Raw genomic sequence first — 21,438 nt, 5'->3', positions numbered from 1 at the left:
AGAGGATTGGAAGCGGACCAACATCTTTCAAACTCAAGTGGTATGCCAAAAACAGCTTTCTACTTTGATTATTGATCCTAGTAGTTGCACAAATCTAGTTTCTAAAGAAGTTGCGAAGAAGTTACATTTGGAAGTTGAGCCTCATCCTAAACAATAAAAAATTGCTTGGGTGAATAATACCAACTTGAAGGTCCATGATCACTGCTTACTTACCTTCAAGATTGGTTCCATTAAGGAGATAGTCCAAATGTAACATCCTTCCTCTCAAAATTTGTCATATCCTTTTGGGCCGACCATGGTTATTTGACAGGAAGGAGAAGCATGATGGATATGAGAATTCTTATCCCCTCTACATTGACAACAAGAAGTATAAATTGATGCCATCATGAATTCTTCCACTAACCAAGTTAAGTGTACTGTTGATTCCTTTCTTATGAAACGAGATGACTCTATCTATGGTAACCTCCTTGGTACTTTTCCCCAACTCAACATAGTCGAGTTCTTTTTGAAAGTGGGGACATGATATAGGATGAAAAGCAGGTATTTGGATGGATCATCTTGGCTCAATCAGGAGGCCTATGTCAAAGAATATGGTGAATGGTTTATTGTGTACAAAACATAAATGTGCTTAGTTGTTTAAGTATGTGTGTGTCGTTTGCTTGTATTAGGATTATTGATGTTGGGATCTTGTTTGTAGTAATTATGTATTCTAGCGGTATGTTTGTAATGCAATGTCGTTTCAGGGGTATGTATGTAATTTCATGTGTTTAGAGGCTTTCTTATAAATAGTGTGAGAAAGCCATGATGTAGGCAGTTGTTAATGAACTTTGAATTGAATTGAACATGAGTTTTCCCCTCAGTATCTCCTCTCTCCTCCCTTCCCCTTCCTTCCTCTCTTCTAATTTCTCCATGGCTGCAGAACCTTGATGCTGCCTCTGCATCACCATGCTGTGTCGTGACCTAATTTTTTTAGAAATTGACATATCCTCATGTCTGTTTATGTGCTTATGCAAAGAGTTGCAGTAAACAACCAAGTTCTCTAGCAATCCATCCAAGACTGAAAAAGCCAAAAGGTATACCTTATTCCATTTCTCAGGATAAACACAGAATTATGTTCCGCATGGAATAAGTAGAGAATGAACGATACCAGCTAAAGAGAAAAACATCAACAAAAGGAGGGGGAAAAAAGTAGTACAAAGTCCAACACAGATACAGTAGGTGAGTAGGTATACCTTATATTCAAGTGCATTAAGTCCCTTGCACACAAATTCAAACAAAGTCCTCAAGTTTTCAGGGCCTGGCGCTGTTACAAATATGTTTGAGTACCTATTAGGATGAATTGCTGCCATCAGAATTTTAAAGAATGTTTATAGAGTCGCAAAAAAGGAAAGAATAAAGCAGACATGAACGCACACACATAAAAATGTAAACATGATTATATAATTATATTCAAGGATATACTACCCTGCAGCAACAGATCCAGCAATGGCTAAACCAAGGGCAGCTGATTTCCCACGGCCACGAGCAGCAAGCAGAGCAACTGTGCTTTTAAGCGTCTTATCCAAAATTGCATCGAGAAATGTAATGACAGATTTTCCCTATTCAAACATTGTAACAAGTTGACCAACTCTAAGCTTCCCAAGAGTAATAAAAAAAATTAGTAAACCCAAGATCAGAATTACATGCATCAGGAAGGCAATCTTACCTGGTCCAATGTACAACACTTCTGAATCAAAAGACCAACAGGAAAATCATCATTTAGTTGCTCTTTTAGATTCTTTAGGCTCCGTTCTGCTTCTGAAAGCCCTTCAGAGTCCTTCAATCACCAACCAGAGTACAAAGAAAGTAGATTATTAGAGCTTAAAGCAAACTAGAAATCTCTCCCATCAGTGATATTAAATATAGTATGATAAATTTATATTAACACCCTTATATATAATAAAATAAAGAAATATTTTTCCTCCATCTTTAATTGAAAGGAGCAATACTCCAAGCAGTTTTGCTCTGAAGTTCGAGAGAGCACAAAACATGTCAAGGCAAGTTTAAGTCTAAAAATTTAAATGAAACTTTTAAAAAACAAAAAATCAGAATTACCTCTTCAACTAAAACTGGGACAATTGACCTCATATGGGACGAAATTGGTAGAATATTCAATTCATCATCCATAACCACACATGCTTTGCATGAAGCAAGTGATAGTAAGAAACGTTCATTAAAGCGCCCAGTGGCCTCTGAATGGGATTCTGTACGGAACCTCTCATGAACATCCTGAAAATTAGCAAGATTTCAGTGAGTTTGATAATCAACAATCCAAGTATATAAACCGTCAACAGTCTAAGCACCAAAACAATGTTCTAAGACTGCTACTTCAATAAGCTACAGCATTCGGGACACAGAATGTGGTCGTTCTGACCATACATCCTAGCATAAACTTGCCAAAAAATAGTTAAATATAGATTACTTCAGCAAGTTATATAAAAGCAGTCAAGACATCTTGTCTGCCATCAAAATGCACATGCAATGAAATTGATGCGCCAGCAAGCAGCAAAAAAATTCTTTTTTTTTTATAGAAAAAGAAGATTTTGTTAGGAAGAAGAAGTACAACAAGCAGCATAAGTAATCCTCCTTAAAAGATGCAAAACAAAATCAAAATAAATCAAAACAGCAGAGTCAACCAATCGCTCTGTAAATCAGAAAACAAAAACCTTTTGAAACACCCAGCTGCAAAAACCCACAAGGAGGCCAAATGCTGAATCCTATTCCAAAGCCTAACCAAAGACATCTTCTTCCCCACAAAAAGTACGAGCACTCCATTCCAAAAAAAACACCCCACAAAACTGCAAAAATTGTACACCTCCACATAGCCAAAGCATTCTTACCCCTTCCACAACCTGAAAATTTGATAGCCAACAAATCTTCCACCGACTCAAGATGCACCCAATTCTCTCTAAATAAACCAAAAAGAGTGTTCCACATCCTCCAAGAAAAGGAGCAATGCAGGAAAAGGTAAGAAGCAGACTCTGAATTTTGAAAACAAAGAGAACAAGTATCTGATGATAAAGCCTTAAATGGCCTCCTACTCTGCAAGAGATTGTTAGTGTTAACTCTATTAAGATCACCCACCAAATAAAAACCTTAATAATAGAGGGGACTTTTTTACATAATTAAAACTTTATAAATACAAGAAAAGAAAAAAAATAACTGAAAAAAAAACAAGACAAGACATCCCCCTTTGCAGAAAAATCAAAAGGAATAAAGAAACAAAGTATTCACATCAATGTTGCCTTCCCAAAGGATCTATGAGGGGACGTTAGCCTTCCAAATGGATCTATGAAGCAGGAAAGACAAGCTTTTTATTGGCTAAATGCTCAAAAACAGATTAAGAAGAATAGACCCCAGAAGAAAGCTAGCAGCCAAAATTAATCATTCAGAATAAGCAATTAAAATATTATTTCAAATCATGTCATTCATTATACATTTTAAAGGAATTTTTTTTTATAACAAAGATATATATGCTCTCACATCAAGCTTAGAAAGTAAATGGAGATTTATCCATAGTGATATTAAAAGTAGATCAGAAATCAACATATTGAGAGAAAAACAAGAAAATGACAAAATAAAATATAGCATTGGGATCCAAATACAAGACAAATACAAAACAAAAAGTGTGATGTGAGGTAGACCAAAGGTCTATTTCAGCAGTGGGGAGATGTGATTCATACCATAACCATGGTGTACAAACGGGTGAGTGAGGGAAGAGAACGAAGGAGCAATAAAATTAACCCGCCACCCTCCACGGTTTCTACTGTTCTTGCAAGAAGATTTGGTGTCAAAGCCTCAAAATCCTGAAAACGGGAAATATGGGAAACTTGGAAAAATATTGAGAAAAAAAAAATGCAACAATACATACTCTTGCAACATCACTTAATAATTGTGGAAGAAGGCAATTCAGCTAAATGAAAGGAGGAGATTCAGTAACTACCTGCAGTATGCACATACCAAAGGTATTGCCAAGAATTCTTTCCGAATCCTTGTACAAGCAATACGTAATTTGTCCACTTTCAACAAAAAGTGAAAAAGGATCGACTGCCTCATGATCCAGCACTCCTTGCTGCAATAACCGCTTAATCTGCTTTGCACGCTTTTTTTTGTGACTGCAAAAACAAAAGTAAGCTAGTATGCTTGCGCATGCCAAAAATAAATTTACGAATTTAAAAAAAAAAACACAAAAAAAGAGATGCATACAACAAAAAGTAGGCCATAGTTATGCTTATGGATACAATAAAAATTTGGCCATAGTTCTGCATACAACAAAGATTTGGCCATAGTTGCATAGTACAAAAACACAAAATATCGTTGCAAGTTCCTCAAAAGGGATTGTCTTGAATGAGTTCATTCCATGATTTCCATTTTCTTAATGAAACAATTCTTTTCTTTAAAACTTCCCTTTCCCTATATACATTGTTCAACACTTCTACAAACAGCCAAAAAAATAAACTGGAAAAATAATAAAATGACGCCACATATTCAAAAAATGGAAGGAGGCAGTCTCATTTTATTGCTATATACACACACACACACACACACCAGCATAGACTGATTCTAGACAGGAAAAGTAACCATTTCGGATTGTGTTTTCCTCGAAGCACCGAGCTTGAGGAATCATTATCAAGCTATAATTCATGTTAGGGTTGTGTTGTAGGAAGGGGGGGATATTCAATCCAATTGATGCTGATGATGCTGAAGAAGCTTTTGGCTGATCATGGGAGACTAGGCCTCCATTTGGGAGCACTTAAGAAAAAGTGTTTATAGCACTTATCACGTACTACAACAAACACTTATTGCAAATAATGATTTTCTAGAACCACTTTTTTTTAGAACCATTTAAGTGAATTTTGAGAAGCAATAGAAACTTTTTGGCCACTTATAAGTGACACTGTTCATAGGCGGGGTCAGCTGTAAATTGAAGAAAATTTAGTGGCTATTTTATAATTTAAAAATACATTAAAAGGGAATTATATATTATTTTATTATGTATTATAATATATCAACTATTAATGAAGCATAATTCAATTATGAAATGAAGAATAAGAACCACCTATTAATTTAAATTAATATTAAAAATTAAAAAAATATTAATTTAATTAATAATATAATTTAATATGAAAATCAAATGTTATAAATATAAATTAAGAACAAAATTATTTTTAATCAAAAAATTATATTTTACTTAATTAAAATATTTGAATATTAATTAAAAATAACAATTAACATAATTAGTAGTTGAACTGTTAATTAAAAATTAATTATATATTAATTTTATTATGCATTATAATTAACTAATTATTAATAAAATATAATTAAATTATGGAATTAATAAAAAGAATCATCTATAAATTTAAATTAATATTGAATAAACTAAAATTTTTAATTAGTTATTAATACTATTATTAACATAAAGTAATGTGATAATCATCTGTTCTAAATAGCGTTTTAAAAGGCATTCGTGAGGCACACCTCTTAATGCATTTTGAGCATAAAACGCACTAAGGCATGACTTGAAAGGCATAAATCCTAAAATGCGTACGCCTCAAGACAAAAGGCACACCTTTTACACCTCATATGGGAAGGCATTCGCCTTTTGGGAGCATCCTGATCTAAAATATTTATAAATAAAAAAAAAAACAAGTAAACAAAATTGATAGGGCTTTGACAAGCGTCAAAACCCCCCTCTCTCGACGAAGTTTCTTTCTTCCAAGCTTCTGCCACTCTCCAACGACTCCTCCAGCTTCTCGTCTCTATTCGACGAGTCAACGACCCCTTCCGATGTCTCGTCTCTCTCTGACGACCCTTTCAGACCTATCGTCTCTTTCCAAGCTTGCATCTGGCTTTGAAGACGACTCCAGCTTCTCGTTTCTCTACGACGAGCCGACGACCCCTTCCAACCTCTCATCTGCCTTCGACAACCACTTCCAACTTCTTGTCTCTCTTCGACGACCAATTAGGACATCTTGTCTCTCTCCACCGACCCTCTCCAACCTCTTGTCTCCCTCCATAACCCCCTACAGCCTATCTGCTTCGAGATCTCTTGTCAGTCTAAGGTCTCTCCTCAAACTAATTTGAGTATTCAACTCTCTCTCTCCAATGTTGTTGTTGTTCATAGCAGACTCCCAAGAGACTCACTGCCAGTGTCTCTAAAACTCATTGTTTGAGTTTGTTTGCTAGAATTGGCCTATATGATATTTAAAAATTAAGTTTTTGTTTTTTTTCTCCATTATTCTTAAATTTTCCTCATTTTAATACTATATATAAACTAATTTTATTTATTAATTATTTAAAAAAAATACAGCCCAAAATGCTTACACCTTGCCTCGCGGAGGGTAAAACGCCTCGCCTTACACCTTTGCCTTTTAAAACATTGGTTATAAATATATATTAATAACAATATTATTTTTAATTAATAAATAATATTATATTATTTTAGTTAATAGAAAACAATTAAATTTAAATCATAAAATTAATATAATTATTATTTAAATTTTTAACTATAAAAATATTAATGTTCTTACTTAAAATATATTGGATTGAATAAGAACTATTTATTAATTTAAATTAACATTAAATAAATTAAAATTTCAAATTTAATTAATAATATTATTTTTATCATAATTTAATATGATAGTAATATGTTATAAATATACCTTAATAATAAGATTATTATTAATTAAAAATAATAATTTCATACTATTTTTAATAGAAAATATTTAAATTTTAATTATAAATAATTAAAATAATTATAAATGAAATTGTCAATTAAAAAATATTAATATTTTTTTAATTTAAAATATGTTTCAAAATAATCATATAGTACCCTAAATAAATGTAAGTATCCAAATACCACTTTTTTAAATACAATCAAACATCATTTTATAACTTTCAGCACTTTTGCAATTTAGCACCTACTATCCGCACTTATTAAATTCAACAATTTTTTTAAAAAAAGCACTTATGCATAAGTAGTTCCAAACGATCCCTAGGCTTTCTGAGGAGGAGTGAGTTAGTTATTGTTTCAGGTATGAAAAGGGATAGGGGTAGGCTTAAAATAACTCTGAATAAGGTAGTAAGGAAGGATTTAGTACCTCTTAATCTAGTAGAGGACGATGCTCTCGATCGGGTGTATTGACGGAAGAGGGTTCATGTAGCCGAACTTACCTACTAGGACTTAAGACTTCTTGTTATTGTTGTTGAATGGGAGGTTACCTCCACCAAGTCTTGGCCAGTCAAGTCTTTTATGGATCTGCTTTTGTTTGGAAAAGTTTATGGAGTTTCGGAGGAATCTCAAGAAGGTTTACAGAGCTTTTGCAAGGAACTGCAGTGACAGCGAATTCCTGGAGCCATTGCAAACCAGGGGTAGAAGGGGGAGCATTTGGCTGTCATGCCAGCAAAGGAAGTTGAAGGCTATGGAGAAGATCTTCAAGAATTTCTCTTGGGAAGAATGGAGTCCTCTTCCAACAGAGCTCAGTCCTTCAGCAAAGCAGCACTCAAATGAATGATTGCCCCCAAACAAGCTGCAGCTGTAGTCAAGAAAGGGATCTGGTGTGATTAATGCTAAGTTAGTACCTGTACCTCAGAGGTTCACTTTCCAAAGAGTTCTCTAGCTGCTAGATTTGTAGGGGGCAGTGTGGGCTCAGAAGAGAGGTAAAGGAGTAGGCAAATAAAGCATGGGTGCTCCATCCAGCTTCTGATATGGTTGAAAACCTGTTTTAAATCTTGTTGCTTGGAATTCTTGCAAAAAGGCAATGTACAAGGGAGCAGCTGAGCTAGTGTTACAACTTAGACTTGTTGTACCCACTGGTAGAATGCAACTGAGTAAGCTATCATACAAAATCTCTTTGGATTTGAATAGTGGAGCTTCCCACCCACATTTGGGACAACTACATTTCCCATGCAATTCATTATTATTGTGGAGGTTTTTTGGAACGGATAAGGCCAGAGGTCCTGCTAACCATGGGCTTATATTTCCATGAAATTGTCAAAATTTCCGTTGAAATTTCCGGTTTCCGTTACCCTCGAAGTTAAATGACAGTCGATTCCCGTCTTGCATAATTTCCATCGAAATCTAAACAAATCATTCGAAATTTATTGAAATCTCAATATTTTAGCGAAATTTGTTGAAATTTTAATTATACAATGATTTTTTTTTTTTGAATTCAAATGAGAAATTTAGGAGTGAAGTAAAATTTCTTTCTTAATTTATTTTATTTATTTTTATCAACACAAAACATTATTACAAATGAATTTGAAAATTATATGAAAAAATAAACTTACAACAACATTTTATTTAACTATTCATGTCTAAATTATCATTATTTGTATAAAAAATAATGCTTAAATGATTTATAAATTTGATCTGTATTAACTAAATATGTTTAATGTACATTATTTTACAAAATATGTTTGTTACACACTATATTACAAATTTTCCACCTTATACACAATATAAATGTACTTAACTTGTAATCAGTCCTAAAACTTACAATATTATGTCTGTTAACCATTTCCAAAGTTTCACAAAGAATTCCATGCCTTACTACTGATTTCCGTTAATTTTTCAAATTGAAATCGAAATTTCTGTACTTTTGGAGCTTCAAAATTTGAGTCGAAATCAAAATTTAAGACCTTGCTACTAACAGCTGAATGGGCAAGAATTTTGGAAGTGTTAACGAGCACCACATTATGACTATTGTAGGGGCAGAATTAGATGAGGCTTGAGATTGTTCTGGCATCGAGAATAGCAATAAGAGGGGGATGATGAGCTGTGCTGCTCATCCAGGAGAGACAAAACCACATGGAGGTGGCCTTTGGCAAGGAAATTCAAAATAAAAATCTGATGGTAGGGAGTCACATGCACAGCATATGAACAGGAATGAGATGGAGCAGAGGCAACGTTTTTCACTTTAGGGTATTACTTTGATCCATGCTGGTCTTTCTTCTATCCCTTGTTATCTATCCCATTCTACAATTCCAGTGAGAGTTTCCAGGAGATAAGAGAAGTTGGTGAGGGATCTTCTGTGGTCTAGTGCAGACGAGTGGACAAGAGATTATTTAGTACAATGGAACATTGTGAGTAGGTGTAAAAAGGGGAGAGGTCTAGATGTAGGTAATTCAATTTCTAAAACGTTTCCTTGGTGGGGAAGTGATTATGGCATTTTCCTTTAGAACGTAACTCTCTTTGACAAGGTAATCTGTGGTAAATTTGGACATTTACCACACGGGTGGTTCATTGCTGCAGGAGTTAATGTTACTTAAAGTCCTTGGAAATTTGTGTCTCAAATCTATCAGACTTTCTTTCCTAATGTTTGTTATAAAATGGACAATGGGCAGAGCATCGTTTTTGGGAGCATAATTGGATTGGGAATGTGCCTTGGGCCATTGGCTTCCTTAGTGTTTTTTTGACTATCTAATCTTCACGAGTCCCCTATTCGCTGTCTTCCACATTTTGCAAGAGGATGACCATTCTTGGCATTCATGAATATCAATGAGTGAGAAACTAATGAGTTTGCTTCCTTGAATATCATGCTTGATTCTTTTCATGTCTAGTTGGGTAGTGATAAATGTGTTTAGAGTCTAGCCTTTTCTAGGGATTTCTCATGCAAGTCTTTCTTTTCTCATTTGATCCATAAGCCTAATGTTATCCCCTTTGCCTTTGATTCTTCGATCTAGAAAGCTAAAGTTCTTTCAAAGATCAAGACTTTTTCTTGGACATCAATAATAATGATTTAAGTCAGAAGGGTACAACCAACAAGAACCTGTCTCCTAATGTTCATATCTTTTGTTTTACGAATGGGAAAAATTGCTCACTCGTTTACATGGTTCTTCTCTTGGGTATTTGGAATTTTTTTGAGATATTTGGTGAAAATTGAATGTGCTTAACTTCTTTGAACCGTTTTTGTATTATTAGCTTTGGAGGTTTTGGTAAGAGGGAATTGAGGAAAGTTTTATGGCTTTGTTCTATTCTAGCTACTATTTGGTGCATTTGGTTGGAAATAAATGCTAGAATCATTAAAAGAGTCACCATTCCAGTAATATGCTTTGGGGCAAAGTGGTCTTCCTTGCATCCCTTTCTTGCTCGGCAAATGGATTTCATCATGTTTCTTTGGAAGACATGCAGTGGGCCGGTTATGTTACAACTCTTTTAAGATTTGTCTTGGATTTACTTTTTTTTTTTGTTGCTTTCCTTTTGTAATGGGAGGATGTCTTGCTCTCTCTAGTTTTTTTTTTTTTTCCTTTTATTTATCACACTCCTTTCTTCCTTTAATACAATTCTTTGTTTGTCAAAAAAATAATAATAATTTGGGCCAGCACTGTGAGGGGGCTGAAGTCCCAGAAAGCCTGAAGTTGGACAAGATGGATAGGGCTTTGAATGCCCAGCCCCAAAACTGCACCCACAAAAGAATGGGCTCCTCGTCTATAGGACTTGGTGGTGTTGAGAGGAGAAAAGGAAATGGATTGGTTTGTATTAATCCTCTGATGAGGCAAACAACAATCAAAGGGGCTTAAGGCAAAAGGAAGATGTTAAAGGGTCTTAGCAGCTTCTTTCTTCCAGCTTGTTGGTGTTGGGGTATAATAGACGATCTGAAGGGACAGAGATTCTGATGCATTGAAGCAACAATGAAGTGAAGTCCATCCCCTCTTTTTAAGGTGGGTTGAAGATCACAGGTGGGAAAGAGTTGCTCAGGAACTGGGTAGCAGCAGGCTTGGTGAGCCTGCTGGATACCTTTATAGGTCACTGGTGGAGGTTAATTTTCAGGATAATGACTTCTATAAAATAAAATAAAAGTCTTGGGGAGAATGGCCAATACTCCAGCAGGCATCCAATTCACCTACTCTGGTAGACCCGAGGCTAGAGGGGCTGCTGGAGAGAGTTAAGAGAAATGAACAGTGGCTGGAGGTTACCCAGAGAGTGAGAAAGAAATTGCAGAGGTTTGGAAACTTTCAGAGGATTTCCATTGCAAGCTACGAGGAAGTAATGCAACTCCTGCAAAATCTTGAGAAGATATGAAAGGAGAGGAGCAGTTGAGAGAGTGGGCATAAGTACAAATCCTCATGGTAAAAGAAAGGGGAAATTAAGAGTCAAGCAAGGGTCCTCAATTAGGCAAGCAGAGCTGAACAGGAGAGTGGGGCAGAGGCAGGCAGAGGCAGGCAGAGGAATGCGAGGGAAGATACCGAAAGTGATATTGAAGAGTTGCAACCACTCACACAGAAGTGCTTTTCAAAAAAAGTGCTGAATTTAATAAGCGCTGATAATAAATGCAGTGTCATAACAGGAAACCATAATGAAGCACATATTCATTGTGTTTCTTGGATCTGTTTGGAGTGGTAGAAGCTTGGGCTGGATTGCCCTTCCAGCTGATGGTACTGCAGGGGGGTAATTGTCTTGGAGACACCAAATTTGTCAATAAATCAGTCTCAGTTAGTACGATAAGCATACCATTCCTTTTGAGCTACTGCATCCACATTAGGTTTTCTCTCCCTTTCTCATCTTTTTTATCCAAGAGGGAGGTTTTTTGCTGGCCCAGAAATCAGTCCAAGAAGGAGTGACAAGTCAACGTTGCCACTTCAATGAAAATGAAAACCCTTCAATCCCTTCCACATTTGCTGATTCTAAGCAGACTGATTTTCTACATCAAGCACCATGTCAAAAAACTCCTTCTCAATGACCACCAATCTATGTTCATAAGAACACAATGGGAGTGAAGGAGAAAGACACAGAATTCTTCATTTGCACTTAACCCTACAACAGAACTGCCTTCTTTGATTTATTTTTCTAAAAAATTACAATTACATTTAAAAGCAATGCAGCTATAATAATTCTGCCAAAAAATAATTAAAAAAAAACCCTTCTTGGGGGGTGGGGGGCCTATAATTAAAGCTTAAAGTTAGTCTATGAAGGTAAACTTGAATTACACAGGAGAACACATCAACCCTAGTGTAAGTTTAAGAATGTTCATCAATTATAGAAACGGTGTGGCATCCCTTGATGGTCAAGAAAAAAATATAAACAAATAAACTAATACTAATAGAATTAAACAAAAAAAAAAAATCATGAATGCAAAGTGACAGTAAGGGAAATACAAGTAACGGTTCTATAGGGACAAGTGAATACAAGTATATAGTTTTATGGGGTTTATGGTTAGAATGAAACATGCAGACTTCTTCTGGGAAGAAGTTGAATTCATCTTTGGTGTGGGAAAAGATTCCACTTTTGACTTCTTTATGGTGTCGGGTTTGGAGTTTTCAGGGAAGCTAGTTTTCAAGATTTAAAAAGGGATTGGAGAAACTGGTTGGCTTGATTTTTGTTGTTTTGGTTTTTTTCTAGTTTGTTCCAGATTTTTTTGGGACATTTCTTATTCTCCTTCAAATTCTTTTCCTATTAATGATATTTATTTTGTTAAACAAAATTCACTTTAAGTGGCAAAACTGAAGGGATAAGACCTAATAGTTAAGGTCCTCGTTAAGTAAGTTAAAATCATCATAACAAGACAACAGAACTCGACAAAAACAACTTATTGCAAACAGAAGAAAGAAAAAGAGAGAATTTGTAGAAAAATTGAAACCTGCTTAATTCCAGTTTGTCCTTGTAGCACCACAAAACACTTGGCCTGGACTTGACTACGGCCTTGCTAAGCATGAAATGCAGATTAACAATCTGTAGAAACAAAGCACTAGCAGTCAGCTTATTCTCCACCTTTGCCCCCAATGAAAATATAGAACAGAAAATAAAAACAATAGAATTTGAATCTGAATTCGTTAAACCTAGGACACTATTTACTGAGTTGAAACTATTTTTCAGGAGAATGGAAAAAAAAAATCCAGAGTGAATGAATGAGTAAGAATATTGCCTGGTGGCGAGACTTGTCGCCAATGATGATGAACATGGAACGATGTCTGGTTTTGACGCCATTCTCTATGAGAGTTCTGATGCGTTCATCCACCTTCTTCCTCATTATTACTGATGCGTTTTGACCTTACAGGCTGAACTGCTCTGAGTTTCTGGATGATGATGAGGCCGCGAGCGCGCTAGGGCTCTGATGAAGCTCGACTCTTCGGTTTGAGCACTCAAGCAAAGCCGTGAGGGAGGAGCTTCAAATTTCAGAACTTGGAAGCTGGATTGTTGGAAGATGCCAAGATGGCGTGCGGCGTCCGGCGTGCTGGCCTGCTGGGCAGTGCTGCAGCCATGAGGGAGGAGAAGATTTCAGATGGCCAGCGGCGTGCGGCGTTCCGGCCTTCGTTTCGTTTGATTTGCTTTGTGTGCTCCTTCGGTTTTCTAGTGGCAAGATATGGCTTTTGGTTCGAAGATTGAATCAGCGGCGTGTGGCGAAGAAGGATATTTTGGCGCTGGTTCGGCCCGTGAAAGAGAGGGACGCTGCTGGCTGCGGAGGACAGGAAGAAGAAGGAGGCAGACGAGCGCGGAGTGACTGGGTGAAGGGTCGAGAACAGTGGGAACTAGGAATGTGGAGCCGGAGAAGTGCTGCGCCAGCACCGCGTGCGTGCTAGGTTAGGGTTTCAAGCTTTCAACCTTCAGGGACCAAATATAAAGTATTTGTAGGAAGCTAACCGGGCGGCTGACCCTGCTCGGACCCGGACCCGGACCCGTCTAACCCGTTTACAAACGGGTTGTAAATGGGTTGAGGTGTATAAACCCAAATCGTTTTAAATAGGCGGATCAGGGTCACCCATCGGGTTTTGACTCATTTTGCCACCCCTAGTTTTGTATAAATTGATAGGGAGGAAATCACCTTGTTTTATATTTAACTACTTCTAAATGGGTGAATAATCTAATTGCCTATAATTGGATTATTCATTTGCACAAGAGGGAAGGAAATACTATTATGAAACCCTAGAACCTCTATCTAACGCCACTAAAGGAATTTGTTAGCTTTGGAGGTGTAAAAATTCTTCAGACAGTAACGAGTTTGATCAAGTTTGATTTCCACAAAACGCTGCTGGTAGTGGAATAAGAATTAGCAAAATATATGTCTACAAAATCAATGCCCCAGGGTTTGAATTTAATTTGTATTGAATTTAAATAAAATATAATATAAAATTATATTCAAATTTATTTAAATTTAAATTTAAAGATCTAAATAATTTTAAAATTTTATAAATTTAAATTTAACCAAAAATTAAATAAAAAAGGAAAAAAAAATTATTTAACCTAACTCCCGCTTCACAAATATGTCCCAAACCCAACCAAAATAATAATAATAATAATAATATTATTATTATTATTAATAGAAACTGTCACCAAAGGCACTTTGGGTTGGTGAAAATTTTCATAAGAAAAAACATTTGATTCATAGAATCTAATATTTTAGTAATGTTTCAATACAAGTAAGAGTTGGAACTTGCTATTTATGGGATTCTACATTAATATTGGATCCACTAAATTCTCTTTGAAATGTATGTGAAATTCCTTATGTCTTTCTCGACCAAACTCGTGTGGATCACTCTTGTTGGTACACCCTGAGCATGCACGAACCTTAGTAATGAGATTTTGGGTAAAGGAGGTGGCATGTTAAAAAGAAGGTAGCCTAGGAGTTGCCAGTATCACTCTAGCCATAGTTCAAGACAACAATGACCGTTGCAATGTTGCCATAAATCAATGATGTTTGATCAAGGTTACTACTAAATGAAACTAATGCAGTACTGGAGACTGCAAAACCCTCATCATTCGCAAATTTTATTCTATTTCTCTTATCCTCCTAGATGTTTGTGCTTGATCTAGAACTTTAATTTGTGTATAAGGCGTTGATTCAAATATTATGATATTACTATTCACCACCATGTTAACATATCGATTAACAATGTTTAATTCCCTTTAAAGTTTTTTTTTCTACAACCTTCCCTTCTTGTTTTCTTGTCTTTATTTTACATCATCATACAAAGCTAACATACAAGCTCTCACCTATCGAAAATCTTCTAATTTCTCAAATAAATGAAATTTGAAAAGTGAAGTTTGAAGTTGGAAAATGTAGTGTGTGATGCATAAGTTTTATAAATCTAAGACTTCATCATCGACCTTTTAAAATCGAGAAAAACATTAAAAAAAACACAATATTTTGGGGATTTTTGAAAATATATTTGAGGAAAGAAAGGTTGACACCAAATGAAATAAAAATGATTTGTTTGGTCTAATTTTGTTGGTTGGAACCTTAATACCTCTCAAATCATACAATTCTCAAAGGTCAGGACTCCTGCCATGCCTAGGGATAAGGGGGAGAAAGCACTATAAAGTAGAATTCTCTCATTTGTTGCATCATCATACAAAAATAGGTTGTGAGAACCAATAGACTAAACTCAAGTTTTTTTTGGGATTTTTTTCATTTTTTTTTATTTTCAATAAATACAAAATAAAGATACATATAAAAAAACACTATTACAATATAAACAAGCATATCCACATTTGTCAACACCACATACACATCCATGTACATTAAGCATATTCATAGATAAGACCCTTACAAGCCATAATTTATATGCATATAATCCCACATTTGCACCATTACATGCATATCTATAGGTATCGCATATACACATTCACATGTATGTCATACACACATACCTATACAAGATAAGCATACATATTTCCCATAGACAGACCATGATATATATATATATATATATATATGTGTGTGTGTGTGTGTGTGTGTGCAACAAATATGCTTATAGTATATGTTATACACATCCAATGATATAAATAATCGTTTGCCTAACAAAGTTTAATCTCATTTTTATAATGACAAATCATGGCATCTAATTGTGTCATTAAGTGTGTATACAAGTATTGCAGTATAAAAACACAATGGAATATACAAATGGAAAGCCATGAAGCATACATGGCGATCATGTATGGCTGATAACATGAAGCTTGGATGAAGATCAAACTCAAGGACATGAAGACCTAAATAGTTTGTTATGTGTATAGCAAAATAAGTTTCATATAAGTACATCTCACTTGATTTTTGTTACGAAGCTCTTAAGATACTTAATTGAACCCTAGATACCTTTTTCATTCTTGGAAAATATTTTCTACAAGTCCAAAAAGTTATTTCAAAAGGTTAAAATCATTTTTGTAATAAAAAATATAAAGGAATCTAAATTTTAGGATGTTTGGGCATTTGAGGCATAATGCTCAGTCAACCAAACGCAAAAGACTGAACATTGGTCTAGCATCAGAGAGTTTGAGCGATCGAACTTTAAGTTCAGTCGACCGAAGGCTCAGTTCAGGTGATCGAACCTTAGAGTCCAATCGAATGAATGACTACTGCCACTTTGGGAATTCCTGATTTTAATTGGTTCAGGCGACCAAACTTTTAGTTTAGTCAACCAAAGTGCTACGATAAGTTTCGCAAAAGGAATAAAATTTTTCAGATTCTTGAAGATTAAGTCATTAAACACGCACAACGGTTATAATTCAAATCTACATATAAATGACTAACCCTAATCGTGTTTAAGTCACTTGAGTATACTGATTACAAGTGATTTGTGTCGTCTCATTGCAAAACCTTTTCTGATGAGTAAGAATAGTGCTTGGTCACGAGACTTGTCACCAATGATGATGAACATGGAACGATGTCTAGTTTTGACACCATTCACTATGAGAGTTCAGATGCGTCCATCTATCTTCTTCCTCATTATTCCTGATGCATTTTGCACTTGCATGCTGAAGTTGCACTACTATGAGTTTATGGACGATGAGAGGCCACGAGCGCGCTAGGGCTCTGATGAAGCTCGACTCTTCGATTTTGTATAAATTGATAGAAAGGAAAACACGTCGTTTTATATTAAACTACTTCTAAATAGGAGAATACTGTAATAAAAAAATACAAAAAAATAAATAAAGATGAGAATTTTACGTGGTTCAGCTATGCCAACTTCATAGATGGATGGGATTAAAAACTTCACTATCTTAGAAAGAGTTATAAGATGATTTGGAATCAGTCTTGTACAAAATATTTATATTCTCTCTATCTCTCTTTTTCTATCATCTTTTCTATATGCCTACTCTCTTAAAGCATTTTTGTGTGTGTCAAAATGAGAGAGAAATGACACTTTTTTAAGGCAATAAGGACAATACATTATGGGTATAGATCTTACCATTTGCCCAAGTTTTGGAAACCATATATTGCAAAAATAGGAAAGAAATCGAGTTGTTCGCAACTTATAACACTAACTTCAATCGCTTGAACTATTAGTTCAGTAGCTTGAACCAATTAAAAATATAATCATCTAAATAGGTAGTAGCTCTCCAATCTCTTGAACTCTAAGTTCAGTCGCCTGACCCTATTCGGGTGACTAAAATGTCATTCAGTCGCCTAAACCAACACTGTCTGGTCTTTTAACATTGGCAATAGGCATTTAGTTGATTGAGCATACTCCTCAGGTGCTTGAACACTCTGTAATTCAGTGTTTTTCATATTTTTTATTCCAAAACTGATTTATATTCTTTTGAAAAGACACTTGGACTTTGTAAAAATATTTTCCAAGTTGTTAAACAGGTTTGTAAGTCCAATCCTTAATCCTAAGAGCTTCATATAGAAACTTAAAAATGAAAAGCACTTACATGAGACTTTTAATATATTTAAAAAGAAATAAACCCTAAGTCTTCAAGTAATGAAGTTGAGAAGTAAGGTGTACTTCTAAAGGGGGGGGGGGTGAATTAGGTTTTAAAATTTTCTTTGTAAAATCTTTAGTTAAGTATAACCCTTTTTAATTTTGAATTTAGTTATACAATCCCTTTTCAATTTACGAACCAATCAAACCAATGTAAAGATTATATTACGAATTTCAACTTACTTTTACAAGTAATAATTCGAATCAAATTTTCTTTTCATAATATATTAAAGATAAAATTTCATAAGATTGATCTCAATAGTGTTTCCAAAAACTTAGTATTCAAAATTCTAAAATTACACAATCAATTAATTTCTTGATTTCTATATAGATAAAAATCAGAATTTCAGAGAGCTGCAATATTCAGTAGTTCAATATTCAAGTATAATCTGATTTTACAACCAACCAATCAATATAGTTCCTTTGTTCAATGTTCCATCAATTCCCAATAATCAATCAATTCTTCATCAATCAATTAAACATACACGCAATTAATAAACTTACAGTAAATTAAAGAGAGTAAGGGGAAGAGCTATAGACCAGATTTTTTACAAGGTTCGGCCAACAGCCTACATCCTTGCCCCAAGCAACCACTGTGAGGATTTTCCTTTCCAACTTTCTTTCTAGGCAATTTACAACCTCTCTCCTCATCAGGTAAAGACCCCTCTCTAACAAGAATGCCCCTTATTGTTTGCCAACAATCCAATATCCCTGAATCGTCAAAAATAGAAACAAGAACAACTTTGGTTCATACAAGAGAAACTCTTAATTAGAGCATATTTTGTACAAGTGAAATACAAGATACTTCAATAATAAACAATATAAATGAATGATGCTCAGATGAATATCACTAGGATTCTAATTTGATTTGAAAATCTCAATAGAAATGATCAAAAACCATGAGTTGTATTAGCACAAGCATAGCAAGAACTTCATAAAATATTTCAGCAGGGAATTTTGAACTCTCAAGATGTGTATGCTTGATTGTTGTGATTATTGTATTTGATTTGTGAAAAATAACATGTACTTACAGAGTAATAAAGTATATATTCGTGTTTCCCAAGTTGTTTGTAGTGTTTCCCAAGTTTCTCCAAGTTTGGAGTCCAAGGAATCAATTTTGGAAACTTTCCCTCATTGATTAAAAATTTAAAATATGAAGGTTAGTTGACTGTGACCTGAAGGTAAGTTGCCTGAGCCTTTACAATTCAGCAAATTTTTGAAACACAGTGCTGAGTTAGTCACCTAAGCCTAAATGGTCAGTCGCCTCTTTTGGTTCTATTTACTTAGCTTTGTCAGTATAAAAAGGTCAATCGCCTGATCAAACTTTGTCAGTCGCCTGAGCTTACAACTTTTATGAATTTTCAAAAACTTTGATTTCAACACTTTAACGTTTGATCTTGGAAAACTTAAAGAAGACTTTTAAAAAGTATTTTCCATGGTTTTCAAAAATAGGTCTCTAGGTCAAATATAAGTCCAAAGAGCTTCAAACAATTATATTGAAATTGTGAAGTACTTACATGAGATTTCTTATAAACTATAGCTTTCTAAACACTAAGTCTTCATGCATTTTGCTTCCATTCTTTGTGTCTATCTTGAATTCTTTCTTCAATAGACTTTAGTTTCATCACATCTTCTATCTTTAAGTCCAAGATTTTAATGACACTTTTCAAACACTTTGATTTTGATCTTCTATGAAAGCATTTGAGTTCTGAAACTTTACTTAACTAAATATGTTAAGTACCATTGATTTGTTATCATCAAAATAAGATTCTAAGTCTTATTAGATCAACAATCTCCCCCTTTTTGATGATGACAAATTAGGGGCAAAAATAAGCAAGCCTTAATAAGGTTCCCCCTTAGAATAAGCATAATCTTAACAAAAAATTGTAAATAGAACATTATTCATATGATTGCATATAAGATTTCATCAAATTCCGTTTCAATTCATCAAATTCAATTTAAGCTCATCAATATAATATCAGTAATGTACAGATCATAATCATGCTTAGTTTTGCCTCGATTTTGCCCTAAACATCTCTCCCTTTTGACATCAATAAAAAAGAGAAGGGTATCAACAAACACATACAAAGTCGAATGTATGGGGCCAGTATAAGCACAAAACATATAATTACTATTCATCATGCATAAGAAGATAAGCAAGAAATCCCAAAATAGCATGAGAATAAAATAAAAGAGCATAAAAAAAATTATATCCGGTGTACATAGTACAACGCAAAGATTATTCAAACAAAGTAAGCATCTAAGCATTAGCTACATCATCATCTTCATCGTCTTCTTCTTCTTCACCTGCAACTTCTTCTTCTTCTTTTTCTTCATATTCTTCTTCTTCATCATCTTCTTCACCAGCATTACTAGAACTTATCTCCATTGGAGCCTTACCGCATGAAGAACCGACCATATGCTATTCAATGCGACCAATGCTTTGATCCAAAGAAGAGTAATTAACTTGAAGAGAAGCATAATTGTCCTGAAGTGAGCTTAATGCAGATCTCATTTCACCATGAAAATCAGTGAATTGATGGTAGGCAAGAAACCATGAAGGTGCATCACTTGCCTGAGGAGTAGGTTGCTGAGCTGGTTGTTGAACAAGTGGTCTGTGTTCCTGAGCCTGTTGTCATCTTCAATTATATTTAGGAAACCATCCAAAACCCGCTAAATGATAGAAATCCAGTAAACATCATTTAAATGAATAAGTAAAGGATTCGAGCATCTCCTACTATAGTATAAATACAAATAAATTATTTTTGTAAAGTTTGGAGATCATACGCCGAAATTCTCGTTTTTACCAAAAATCGTAAAATCATAAAATCGGCATTTCTACTTGGTAGAATTTAGCAAATAAGCAGTTAAATCATACATAATAACATAAACTAGCTTTTTAGTGGTTTGGTTTTTCCAAAAATGCTGTTGTAATCAAATTCCCCTTACCTTATGATTACGCGTCAAAATTGCGTAATTGGACACTTTAACCCGGTCTTTACGGCTTATATTTTTAATTAAATATACAAAATTTTCCAATATTTTAATAAAGTGCCAAAATCATCATTCTTGAACTTTATTGTACTATTTATGAATTTTTGGTGATTTTTTGTCGCAAGAAAAGTCCCGGGAACCAAAACCGACACCTGTTCGTATTTCATGCATAATTTTTCCGTCCGAACTCCGATCGAGACGATTCAAATTTTTGAAGAAATAGGAAAGGATTATTTACAACTTTTGTGTTTAGAGTTTTGTGAGAAACGGGTTCTAGGAAGGTCGAATTTGGCTGTGAATCCAGAGAATAAAAATAAAGAAAAATCAAAAGAGAAAATAGATATATATATATATATATAAATTAAAAAAAAATGCATTTTGAAATATATACACACACACACACACATATATATATATATAATAGATATATATATATATATATAAATTAAAAAAAATGCATTTTGAAATACACACACACACACACACATATATATATATGAAATTGGAAAAGTCAAAAAATATTGGTGGCTTGGAAACACAAAAGTCCAAATTTGTGGGTGTGTGAGTTGTGAAGCAAAGAAGAATTCAAAGAGAGGTGTGCGGGGAGTATTATTTTTAGAAGAGGAACATGGGGGCTTTGAACATACAGCCGAGCATTTATTTTTCCAGCAGCTCCATGGAAGGCCACACAACTCCAGCAAACACAGCAGCTGTTGCAGCCCAAGTTCCAGCCGAAGACCCCCTCTGCTCCTCCACAGCCTCCACGCA

General features: G+C 34.6%; 1 pseudogene; it reads right to left on the bottom strand.

The window, feature by feature from the left end:
• Positions 1-13,559, bottom strand: part of LOC131153717 (RNA cytidine acetyltransferase 2-like) — a 58,108-nt pseudogene extending 44,549 nt beyond the window's left edge.
• Between the last annotated feature and the right edge of the window lie 7,879 nt (positions 13,560-21,438).

Source organism: Malania oleifera, chromosome 4 (genome assembly GCF_029873635.1).
Source record: "Malania oleifera isolate guangnan ecotype guangnan chromosome 4, ASM2987363v1, whole genome shotgun sequence".
Lineage (NCBI taxonomy): Eukaryota > Viridiplantae > Streptophyta > Magnoliopsida > Santalales > Ximeniaceae > Malania > Malania oleifera.
This window is presented reverse-complemented; position numbering and strand designations above follow the sequence as displayed.